The sequence below is a fragment of the Mesocricetus auratus genome, unplaced genomic scaffold, assembly GCF_017639785.1.
Source record: "Mesocricetus auratus isolate SY011 unplaced genomic scaffold, BCM_Maur_2.0 Super-Scaffold_100007, whole genome shotgun sequence".
NCBI lineage: Eukaryota > Metazoa > Chordata > Mammalia > Rodentia > Cricetidae > Mesocricetus > Mesocricetus auratus.
In genome coordinates, this window is record NW_024429191.1 from 82,872,097 (window position 1) to 82,882,119 (window position 10,023).

At 47.5% G+C, this 10,023-nt stretch overlaps 1 protein-coding gene across 8 annotated transcripts in view; it reads right to left on the reverse strand.

The window, feature by feature from the left end:
- Marchf10 (membrane associated ring-CH-type finger 10) overlaps nucleotides 1–7,964 on the reverse strand; it is a 95,390-nt gene extending 87,426 nt beyond the window's left edge. For 2 of the 8 annotated variants that reach the window (XM_040749908.1, XM_040749907.1), the window contains exons 1-2: nucleotides 7,633–7,962; nucleotides 5,474–5,541 (exon numbers count right to left, since the gene is read on the reverse strand). The gene's annotated coding sequence lies outside the window, so the exon portion shown is untranslated. Of the gene's footprint in view, nucleotides 1–5,473; nucleotides 5,542–6,286; nucleotides 6,498–7,632 lie in introns of those variants that run through there. The other 6 variants (XM_040749905.1, XM_021227152.2, XM_040749906.1 and 3 more) reach the window with 6 other exon arrangements.
- Nucleotides 7,965–10,023: the final 2,059 nt, after the last annotated feature.

Here is a 10,023-nt window from a genome sequence, read left to right on the forward strand (position 1 = left end):
TAGCACACGTGCGTGTGTGTCCACGAGTGTGCAGCATAGCACACGTGCATGTGTGTGTCCACGAGTGTGCAGCATAGCACACGTGCATGTGTGTGTCCACGAGTGTGCAGCATAGCACACGTGCATGTGTGTGTCCACGAGTGTGCAGCATAGCACACGTGCATGTGTGTGTCCACGAGTGTGCAGCATAGCACACGTGCATGTGTGTGTCCACGAGTGTGCAGCATAGCACACGTGCATGTGTGTGTCCACGAGTGTGCAGCATAGCACACGTGCATGTGTGTGTCCACGAGTGTGCAGCATAGCACACGTGCATGTGTGTGTCCACGAGTGTGCAGCATAGCACACGTGCATGTGTGTCCACGAGTGTGCAGCATAGCACACGTGCATGTGTGTGTCCACGAGTGTGCAGCATAGCACATGTGCATGTGTGTCCACGAGTGTGCACACGTAAGCCAAGTCTGACATCAGTTGCTATTTCTCCTCAATCATGCTCCACTTTATTTTATTTTTACTTTTTTGAGACACGGCCTAGAGCTCACTGGTTCTGCAAGAACAGCAGACAAGAAACTCTCAGAGATCCTCTCGTCTCTGCTTCCCCGGGTTTTTAAATGGGTGATGGGTGTGTGTGTGTATATAGGGGGCACGGTCCTGAACTCAAGTCCTAATGCTTAGTCCAGCAACATTTCACTGACTGAGCCATCTGCCAATCCTTTACATTTGTGAGGTTTTTGTTTGTTTGTCTGTTTTTCTTTTTCTTGGTTTTTCAAGGCAGGGTTTCTCTGTATTGCTTTGGAGCCTGTCCTGGAACTCGCTTGGTAGACCAGTCTGGCTTCAAACTCACCGAGATCCACCTGCCTCTGTTTCCCGAGTGCTGGGATTAAAGGTATGTGCCACCAATGCCTGGCCTTACATTTGTGTTTTTAAAAGGCTCCTAAAATTGTAATATGGAGGATGGGGTGGAATAAGACTCGGAGTTGAGAGGAGATGGTAACAAGGCTTGGGTAGCTAATATGTGAGGAGGAGGAAGAGGAGGAGGAAAAGGAGGACAGTGGGAGTGGGAGAGGATCAGAGCTCCCATGGACCAGCCTGTGGCAGTGCCGTGCTGCTCTGAGCAGCTGCCTGTATTCACGCATTTCACAACAAAATGCTGCAAGGCAGACACCATAGTTCTAATACAGAAAGATAACCTAACTACAGCCTCAAGAACGTTTAATGAAAAAGGAAGCCGGGTGTTGGTGGCACACACCTTTTTTTTTTTTTTTTTCGAGACAGGGTTTCTCTGTATTGTTTTGGAGGCTATCGGTCCAGCCCAGCCTCGAACTCACAGAGATCCGCCTGCCTCTGCCTCCCGAGTGCTGGGATTAAAGGCTTGCACTCGGGAGGCAGAGGCAGGAGGATCTCTGTGAGTTCGAGGCCAGCCTGGTCTACCTAGAGAGTTCCAGGACAGGCTCCAAAACAATACAGAGAAACCCTGTCTTGAAAAAAGAAAAGAAAAGGGAGGTGTTCTGACCATCAGGAGACACAGCCAAGATACAACTGAGGTTTTCCTCAGTTACCTCCTATCTTAGTGTTTCTATTGGTATGACAAAACATGACCATAAAGCAAGTTGGGGAGGAAAGGGTTTACTCAGTTTACACTTCCATATTGATGTTCATCACTGAAGGAAGTCAGGACAGAACTTAAACAGGGCAGGATCAGAGGCAGGAACGGAGGCCATGGAGGGAAGCTGCTTATTGGCTTGCTCCCCATGGCTTGCTCGGTCTGCTTGCTTTTCTCCCTCCCTCCCTCCCTCTCTCCCTCCCTCCCTTTATGTTGTTGTTTGTTTTTCAAACCAGGGTTTTTCTGTGTAACAGTCCTGACCATCCTGGAACTCGCTCTGTAGACCAGGCTGACCTCGAACTCAGAGATCCGCCTGTCTCTGCCTCACTAGTACCAGGATCAAAGGCGTGTGCTAACATGCCTGGCTTCAGCCTGTTTTCTTAAAGAACCCAGGATCACCAGCACAGGGATGGCACCACCCACCATGGGCTGGGCCCTCCTCCATTGATCACTGATTGAGAAAATGCCTCACAGCTGGATCTCATGGAGGCGTTTCCTCAGCTGAGGCGCCTTCTCTCTGTTTGTGTCAAGGTGCTGCATAAAGTCAGCCAGTACAACTGACCCCTTATCAACTTGACACACAAACATCACTATTAAGCCACAACCCTTCCTTCCTTATTCATCCCCAAGATCTTACATTGAAAACATAAGTAACTTTAAAAATCCCACAGTCTTTACAAATTCAAATATATTAAAATTTCAGCCCCTTAAAAATAGCCAATCTCTTTAAAAATCCAGTCTTTCAAAATTCAAAGTCTCTCAACTGTGGGCTCCAGTAAAATACTTTCTTACTTCAAGAGGGGGGATAAAATCAGGGCAGAGTCACAAACAATTCAGAGCAAAACAAAATTCCAACACCCCAGTGTCTGAGTTCTGCTAGGTCTTCTGGGCTCCTCCTAGGCTGGGTGGTTTCCCAAGCCCCGCCCTCTGCAGCGCACACAGTCTGTCCCCTAGACTCTGCCTGGCTGTACTCCACCGCTGCTGCTGTTCTTGGTGCCCCCCCCCATGGTACCGGCATCTCCAAAACACTGGGGTCTTCTGCTGCAACTGGGCTGCACTTTCACCAATAGCCTGTCATAGACCAGCTCTCTTCATGGTACCAAACTTCAACTTTACATGGCCCCTTCAGTCCTGGGCCTTCAACTGCCACTGAGGCTGCACCAATGGCCTCTCCTGGCCTCTTCAGTGCCAAGCCTCAGTCAGCTGTTCTCCATGAGCCCTTCATACCTTCAAAACCAGAACTACCTGGGTGACTCTTACATATTACCAAGTCCAGCTGCCAGCATAAGGTACAACCTTGGCTGCCCCTGGAACACAGCTTCTCTGTGCTCTCAGGAAACACTTCCAGAAGATTTCACTTCAATGAGGCTACTGTCTCCTCCCTCCCTCTCCTCTCCTCTTCTCCTCTCTCTGTCTCTCTCTGTCTCTGTCTCTCTGTCTCTGTCTCTGTTTCTCCCTCTGTCTCTCCCTCTCTCTCTGTCTCTCCCTCTGTCTCTGTCTCTCTGTGTCTCTGTCTCTGTCTCTGTCTCTCTGTCTCTCTCTCTCTCTCTGTCTCTCATATCTTGGCTGACCTGGAACTCACTCTGTAGATCAGGCAGGCCTCAAACTCACAGAGATCCACCTTGCCTCTGCCTCCTGAGTGCTGGGATTACAGGCATGTACCACATTGCCAGGCTGCTGGTCTCTTCCTAGTCACTGTTGATTTCTTAGCTCCAGGCGACCAGCATCCAATATAACAGTTAAGCGACATTTCACTTTAGTAGTGCTGGTATCTTGTTAGTCATCGCTGATTCTTCAGTCTCAGCTAACCCAGAAGCACAGACCCTTAATGACAAATGGCCCACCCAAGAGTCTTTATCTTCCCTGTGAAATTTCACAAGCCAAGCCTCCATCCTCTGCATTGCTCCTAACAGTCTTATCTTCCAAGCTCCCATAAAGTATCACACAGAGCTCTTAACACTCAATGGCTCTTCTAGCCTGGAGTTCCACAGTCCTTCCACAGTCCTTCCACAGTCCTCCAGAAATCATGGTAAGCTCCGTCACAGCAATACTGTACCACACAATTGCTGTTTTAGGGTTTCTGTTGCTGTGATGAAACACCAGGACCATAAAGCAAGTTGGGGAGGAGAGGGTTTATTCGGCTCACACTTCCACATTGCCATGCATCACTGAAGGAAGTCAGCGCAGGAACTCAAACTAGGCAGGATTGATCCTAGAAGCAGGATCTGACGCAGAAGCCATGGAAGGGGGCTGTTTACTGACTTGCTTCTCCTGGCTTGCTCAACCTGCTTTCTTATAGAACCCAGGACTACCAGCCCAGGGATGGCCCCACCCACCATGGGCTGGGCCCTCCCCCATTGATCACTAATTGAGAAAACGCCTTACAGCTGGATCTCGTGGAGACATTTGCTCACCCGAGGCTCCTTCCTCTCTGCTTGTGTCAAGTTGATACACAATACCAGACAGTACATCTCTTATCCAATGCTTTGCCTGCCTGGAATCAGGAAGGGCAGCTTTGTGAGACAAGAGTGTGGAGTTTGAAGTGAAATACTGTAGATACTTCAAACTCCACTTTCTTGTCTCATGCGGCAAATGGAGATATCAAGCCAGCAGTGGGAGATGCGAGGCTCTGAGCTGATTGGACAGGTAAAGATTTGGCCACTGCTGGCATACTGATAACAACTGAAGTTGAAGCAAAGTGGGTACTGAACAGAGAAAATGGACGTAGGACAAAACCATTAGCAAATAAAATGTAAGGAAGAGGCGGTTGAAGAGGAGCTCAGTGAAGGACCCCAGTGGCAGGAGAAAGCTCAGTGGGCTTGGCTCCATAGAGGCTGATGAGATGCTCCAAGGAAGAGGTTGTTGGTGCCCTAGCAGGGGCAGTTACTGGACCAACAAGGCTGAAGTTCCATTATGCTACTGTATAAACAGGTGGTAAAGACTTATCTTGGCTTCAAGAAATTAGGCTTTGGTTGGTGTGGTCTAATTTATGATCACAATATTATAGCTCACAAAGTTATAAAATACACTGTTTGTACTGAGACTGCCATATCTCATCATCAGATCATTGAAGGCTCCACAATCCATTCCAGCTCATCGTTCACAGAAGTTCTTTCATAGATTGCTTTATATATATTAATGACTACTGTGTGCTCTCAGCTGCTCTGAAATGGCGGGGGGGGCCCGCAGTCGCCAACCGAACCCTCGGGTGTGAGTTCTCTGTGGCTTCCCTTCCCTCTGTTTTATTCAGTGTGTATAGACAGTGACAGTCAGCTTGTCCTTGACTCACGGTGACTGAGTGTCTGGTCAGGGAGTTATGAAATCTTGCAAAGTTTATCATCTCCCCTGAGCAGTGGGGAGAGCTTCCTGGTCCCTGGGGTGGGGGGGGAAGCTGTTTTATCTCCAAATAGACAGTGGGTCTTTGGAGAGTTGGGGTCTGAAACTACAATATATAGTTCTAGAGTTTGTAAAACACTTAAGTAGAACCATGCTTCTCCCGTCTTAAAACTATCCACTAATTCTCCATGTGATAAGAATCAAGTTGACACATCAACCTTTGACCTGTAAGATCAACTTGACCTAGTTCTTTTGAATGCTTCAGGGCAGTTTGGACTTGCTAGCACTTGGCCCAGGATGGTTGGGTGAGCACTTTCTCACCATGCGCTTGCACAGGTATATGGCTGTACCCTCGTTACCTGTTTCTCCCCCATACATTCATCAGCAGCTGTGTTAGTTTTCCACGAGTGTGACAAATACCTGAGACAAGTCGCACAGAGATGTGAGTGTGTGTGTGAGAGAGAGAGAATCCCATCCGACATGTATGGACCACATTTAAAAATATCACTTTTAACTTTTCATATAAATTCGTACCTGCATCGAATGACGCCTGCTCCCCCCTTTTCAGAAAGTGGTGGGGTTAAGGCGGACCCCTGCTGCTCCTGTTGGGAAGAGAAGCCTGTTTGAATATTAATCAGACATGGAACACCAGGATTCACAAGCAGACTATGTTAATGGCCAGGAAAGAGCACAGTCCACAGCCCAGAGGGATGAAACATTGTAGGTGCAAAGTTAGCACAGCAAAGCCAGCTAATCTGTCATGGCTTCAGAGTGGTATCATTTAAGGAAGGCCTGAAATAACCCGGCCCGAGGAGGTAGGAGCCAATACCATTGGAGGACTTGCTGGGTACTTGCTGACTTCATAATCAGCTGCAAAACAAAGGACTTTGCTGGCAAGAGACCCTCCCCCAGCCTCCACAAGCTCCCCAGTACCCTACATATTTGAAGCATCAAAGTGCCGCATGTAGTTCCTTATTTAACTATATCAAGACTTTGAGATGAAACAGTCTGTCTCCTTGGTGTCCATCCTGCTAGCAGCTGATTATCTCGTTAGGGAAATATTCTCCACATGAACTTGAATTTTAGACTGCACTGCAAGTTTGAAAAACTGACCAGAATGAAGATGGGAATAAATTCACAAGAGATAATGCTTAATTCTCAGGGTCCCATTTTGGGGGCCTACTTAACCGGATGGCCATTTGAAGCCAAGGGTGTTTTTTGTTTTTGTTTTTGTTTTTGTTTTTGATATAGGTAGCTGCCAGAGTGCTGCATGGGATTGAATAATAAGACATGGGCAAGGCAAGGCGCGGCCCTAAAATAGCATCCCATGCTATCTTCTGTTCTCACCTTTGAACTGCTTCTCGCTCTGAAACTCAAGCATGGTCATGCATGCATCTGTTGTGAGCCTCTGGTAGCAAAGCGCTGGACGGAGTTTATGTTTTAGAAATCAGTGTAAGAAGCCATGTCAAGGAGATGGAAAGGGCCAGGGAAGAGAGGTGTGAGAAGAGGAGAGGAAGTGAGTGGTCTGCTAGGTCTCAAAATTCTACACAGCTGTGAAATTTCAGGGAGGAATATTCTAAGAACTCTATGACATAGAAATTCCTCTCTGATGTAAATTTCCAGGGAATTCAGGGTGAGGTGCCCTGACTAAGAACAACAGGATTTGATGGCAGAATTTGCTTCTTTCCATTCTCTAAACGTTTCACGTGTGTGTGTGTGTGTGTGTGTGTGTGTGTGTGTGTGTGTGTGTGTAAATGCATGTGAACACTCATGTGTACATGCTGTCTCCTCTCCTGTGTTCATAATTGTCATAACAAAAAACCCAATCTGAAAGAAGTCCTTTAAGCAAACTTACCATTTTCTTGCTATACTCTCTGTGAAGTATCACTAAAACGATACTGCCTTGGTTTTGGCAAATAAGCAAAATGTAAATTTAACCTCTTTAGGATGAAGCTTCATTTGAAACAAAATTTAAGTAGCTGTGTCGCTGCCTGACAAACAGGCTTATAAATTCCTCCTTCCCCAAAATTGGGTACTTGGAAGAAAGATTTGAGAAAACTTCAACCTTTTCCACAATGAATTAATTTGTAATGACAAGGATTACAGGATTTGTTTCCGTTTTAACTTGGGAGAAAAAACATCCTTCAGAGAGTTTTAAAAAGCTCACTTTATAAACTTGTATTGAGAATAAGTTTAGTGACTCGGCCCATTTTATACTTCAGAGGTTGAGGCTGGAGGCAGGATGGGGGGCCCTGACTCTTCCCACTTAGTTTAGGAAATGCAGGACGGGTTGGCGAGAGACCTAACTAACAAATACTGACCATTAGACCCAGAGGAGAGACTGTAATTAGAATAGTGGGAAGGCACACCGCAAGTTTGACAGGCCAGTGGGTCTAACAATAATACCACCATCTTTTCACATTCAAAGCTATTTCCTGGACTTGTAGACCAATGGCATATTAAGAGAAGGTACACAGCTGTGTGAGGGGCTGCCAGTGTGCAAAAAAAAAAAAAAAATGACCACACTCCTCTTAAACCTGTTCCTTTAAGGAAGAAACAAACTGGAGCCGGGGTGTCACAGAGGAAGAGAGACTGGCCACCACGCTCCAGGCCTGAATTCCCTTCAGAATCTTTTAAGTTTAAAAGGAAAAGTCGATCCTCGGTCCTGGGAAGGCTGGGGCGTCGCCCGTTACCTTGGGGATCAGCACTTTTGCCCCTTGCCAGGGACTAAAGGGGTGGCGGGGCAGAGCGGGTGGGCAGGCCCACAGCAGAAGAGCCGCCCATCAATTGTGCGTGGGGCCGGTCCTGGGCTCCTCGTCCTCCCCCACTCCTCACGTCTTCCCTCCTTCTTGCGGCCCCTCTTCCTTCTCCTCCCGGAGGCAGCTGTCCGCCGCCGCCGCCGGCCTTTCTCGGGGCGGAGACGGTGGGGGCGGCTGCCTGGCGTCTTCCAGTTTCCTTGGCAACCGAGCCTCCTTCCTAGAGCGGAGCCTGTGCGGCTAGCCGCGAGCGTGGATCGTGGGGGCGGGGCAAGGCTGCGGCCTCGGGGGTCCTGAGTCCACACGTGGGCGGGCCCCGCTGGTTGCCGTGGGAACCAGAAGGGATGCAGTTGGGAAAGGAAAGCAGTGATGGCGGCTGGCTTAGAAGAGGCATGCTGATTTTGTCTGTGGTCACGCCCAGATGCGGTGCTGTTTCTTATAAGAAGAAGAATAGAGAATGGAAGAGGAGAAAAATTCAGTTGAATAAAATATTAAATGCGGTACATGGAGAGGAGAAAAGATGATGAATTTCTAGAAATGGCTGATACGCAGGGATCTTCAAGTAAAATGTTCCAATCCTACATAACAGCAGAAATAAACGGTTAAGGGAGGCACCCAACTGCTTCAGAATGGAGACCAGAAGCCGGCTTCTTGGTCAGCCGTGGTCACTACTAGCTTCTCTAGGAAAGAGGTGCTTGGAGGGCTAGGACAGTGCCTACCAGGTCCTTGGTTCACTTCATTGTCCCTGGGCTGGGTTTATTTCTCTCTGAGGTCCTAATAGGCCACCTTGGCTCTTCTGTCTCTTTTGTATATTTAGGTACTCAGTAACTTGTTGACTGATGTCACTTAAAGGCATTTTAGACTGGGTGGAGCACAAAGAAGATAGACAATAGAAATTCTTGCACCTTTCACCAGTGTCGCAGTCTCCCTATGTCTGGGATCCAGGTGTCTCAGATGCAGCCCGACATTCAGGCAATGACTGTTCCTTAGCGGTTTGGCATCCTTTCTTTCTATTCTTAATCATCACCGCCCCTAATCTGGGACTCCATGGTCTCTGAACTGGATTAACATAAGGACTTGCAGCAACACTCTCCACCATTCCCTAGCTCCAATCTCTTCCCTGTCACATAAGCAGCATAGGTCCAAATGTCTTCAGTCGCCAGGAAGATGCTCCCAGAGACTTCTCACTGTCTGAAAAGTGAGCACCAGACTCTTGTTCCCCAGGGTTTGCTTTCTTGTGTTTTTTTTTTTTTTTGCCCTTGAGTCATCCCTTGCCAGATGCAGCTCTATGACATGCTGAATCCTTCTCTTCATCTTACAATTTCTAAGATATATCTTGAGCAGCGCAGAGTCTAGACAAAATATGCTTTGGGGACGTCTTTGTTTGGGGCTTTCTCATCTGACCTTCCCTGCCTTCCCTTGCCATCCATATTCTATCATTTTTTTAAAAGACTTTTATCACACCGTACTTTTATTGAATGTGTGAAGGGGCAAGCATACCACACGGCACGCACATGGGGGTCAGAGGACAGTTTGCTGGGATCTGTTCTCTCCTTCCATGTGGGTCCCGGTGACCAAGCCCAGGTTGCCAAGTTTGGTGGCGGGTACTTTTACCTGCTGAGCCATCTTGCAACACCACATTCTATTCTTCCCAACTGGCTGTCAAATATTCTCTATTAAGTTATCAACTGTAAGGACATAACATGGAACCTCTCCCTGTGGTCTTTGCCTTTCAGTGGGATATATACAATTAAGGATGCCAAGTTTGAGGCCCATTCCGCAGATATAGCTCAGAGCCTGCCTGGCATGTACAAGGTTCTGGGTTTTATCCCTAGCACTACATTAAATGGCCATGATGGCACACACCCAGAATCCCAGTAGAGGAAATGGAGGCAAGAGACTAGAGAAACCTTCTCACCCTGTGTGTGTGTGTGTGTATGTGGGGGGGGGGGGGATTGATTCTCTGTAGTAGTAAAATGACAGTTAGGGAACTTGAAGACTTACCTAAAACATGAGAACTGTGATGGTAATTAGTGATGATTATTATACCTGATTACTGATTAACAGAGAAGAACATTGAAGCCTAAGTGAGACAGTTGACCAGGAATGACACAGCCAAGGGCACCTGACAGTGAACAGACCCAGAGCTCAGAAGCAAGACTCCCATTCCCAACAACTTGATGTTGCCCCCCTAGCAAGAAAAACCACATTGTCACATATTAGATGTGGATGTTTGATTTTCTATCTTAAGAGCTATAGAAAAAATACTTTGTGCTTCAAAAGACAGCTGTAGGGTTTAAATGAGAGGAGACAAAAACATCAATTGGT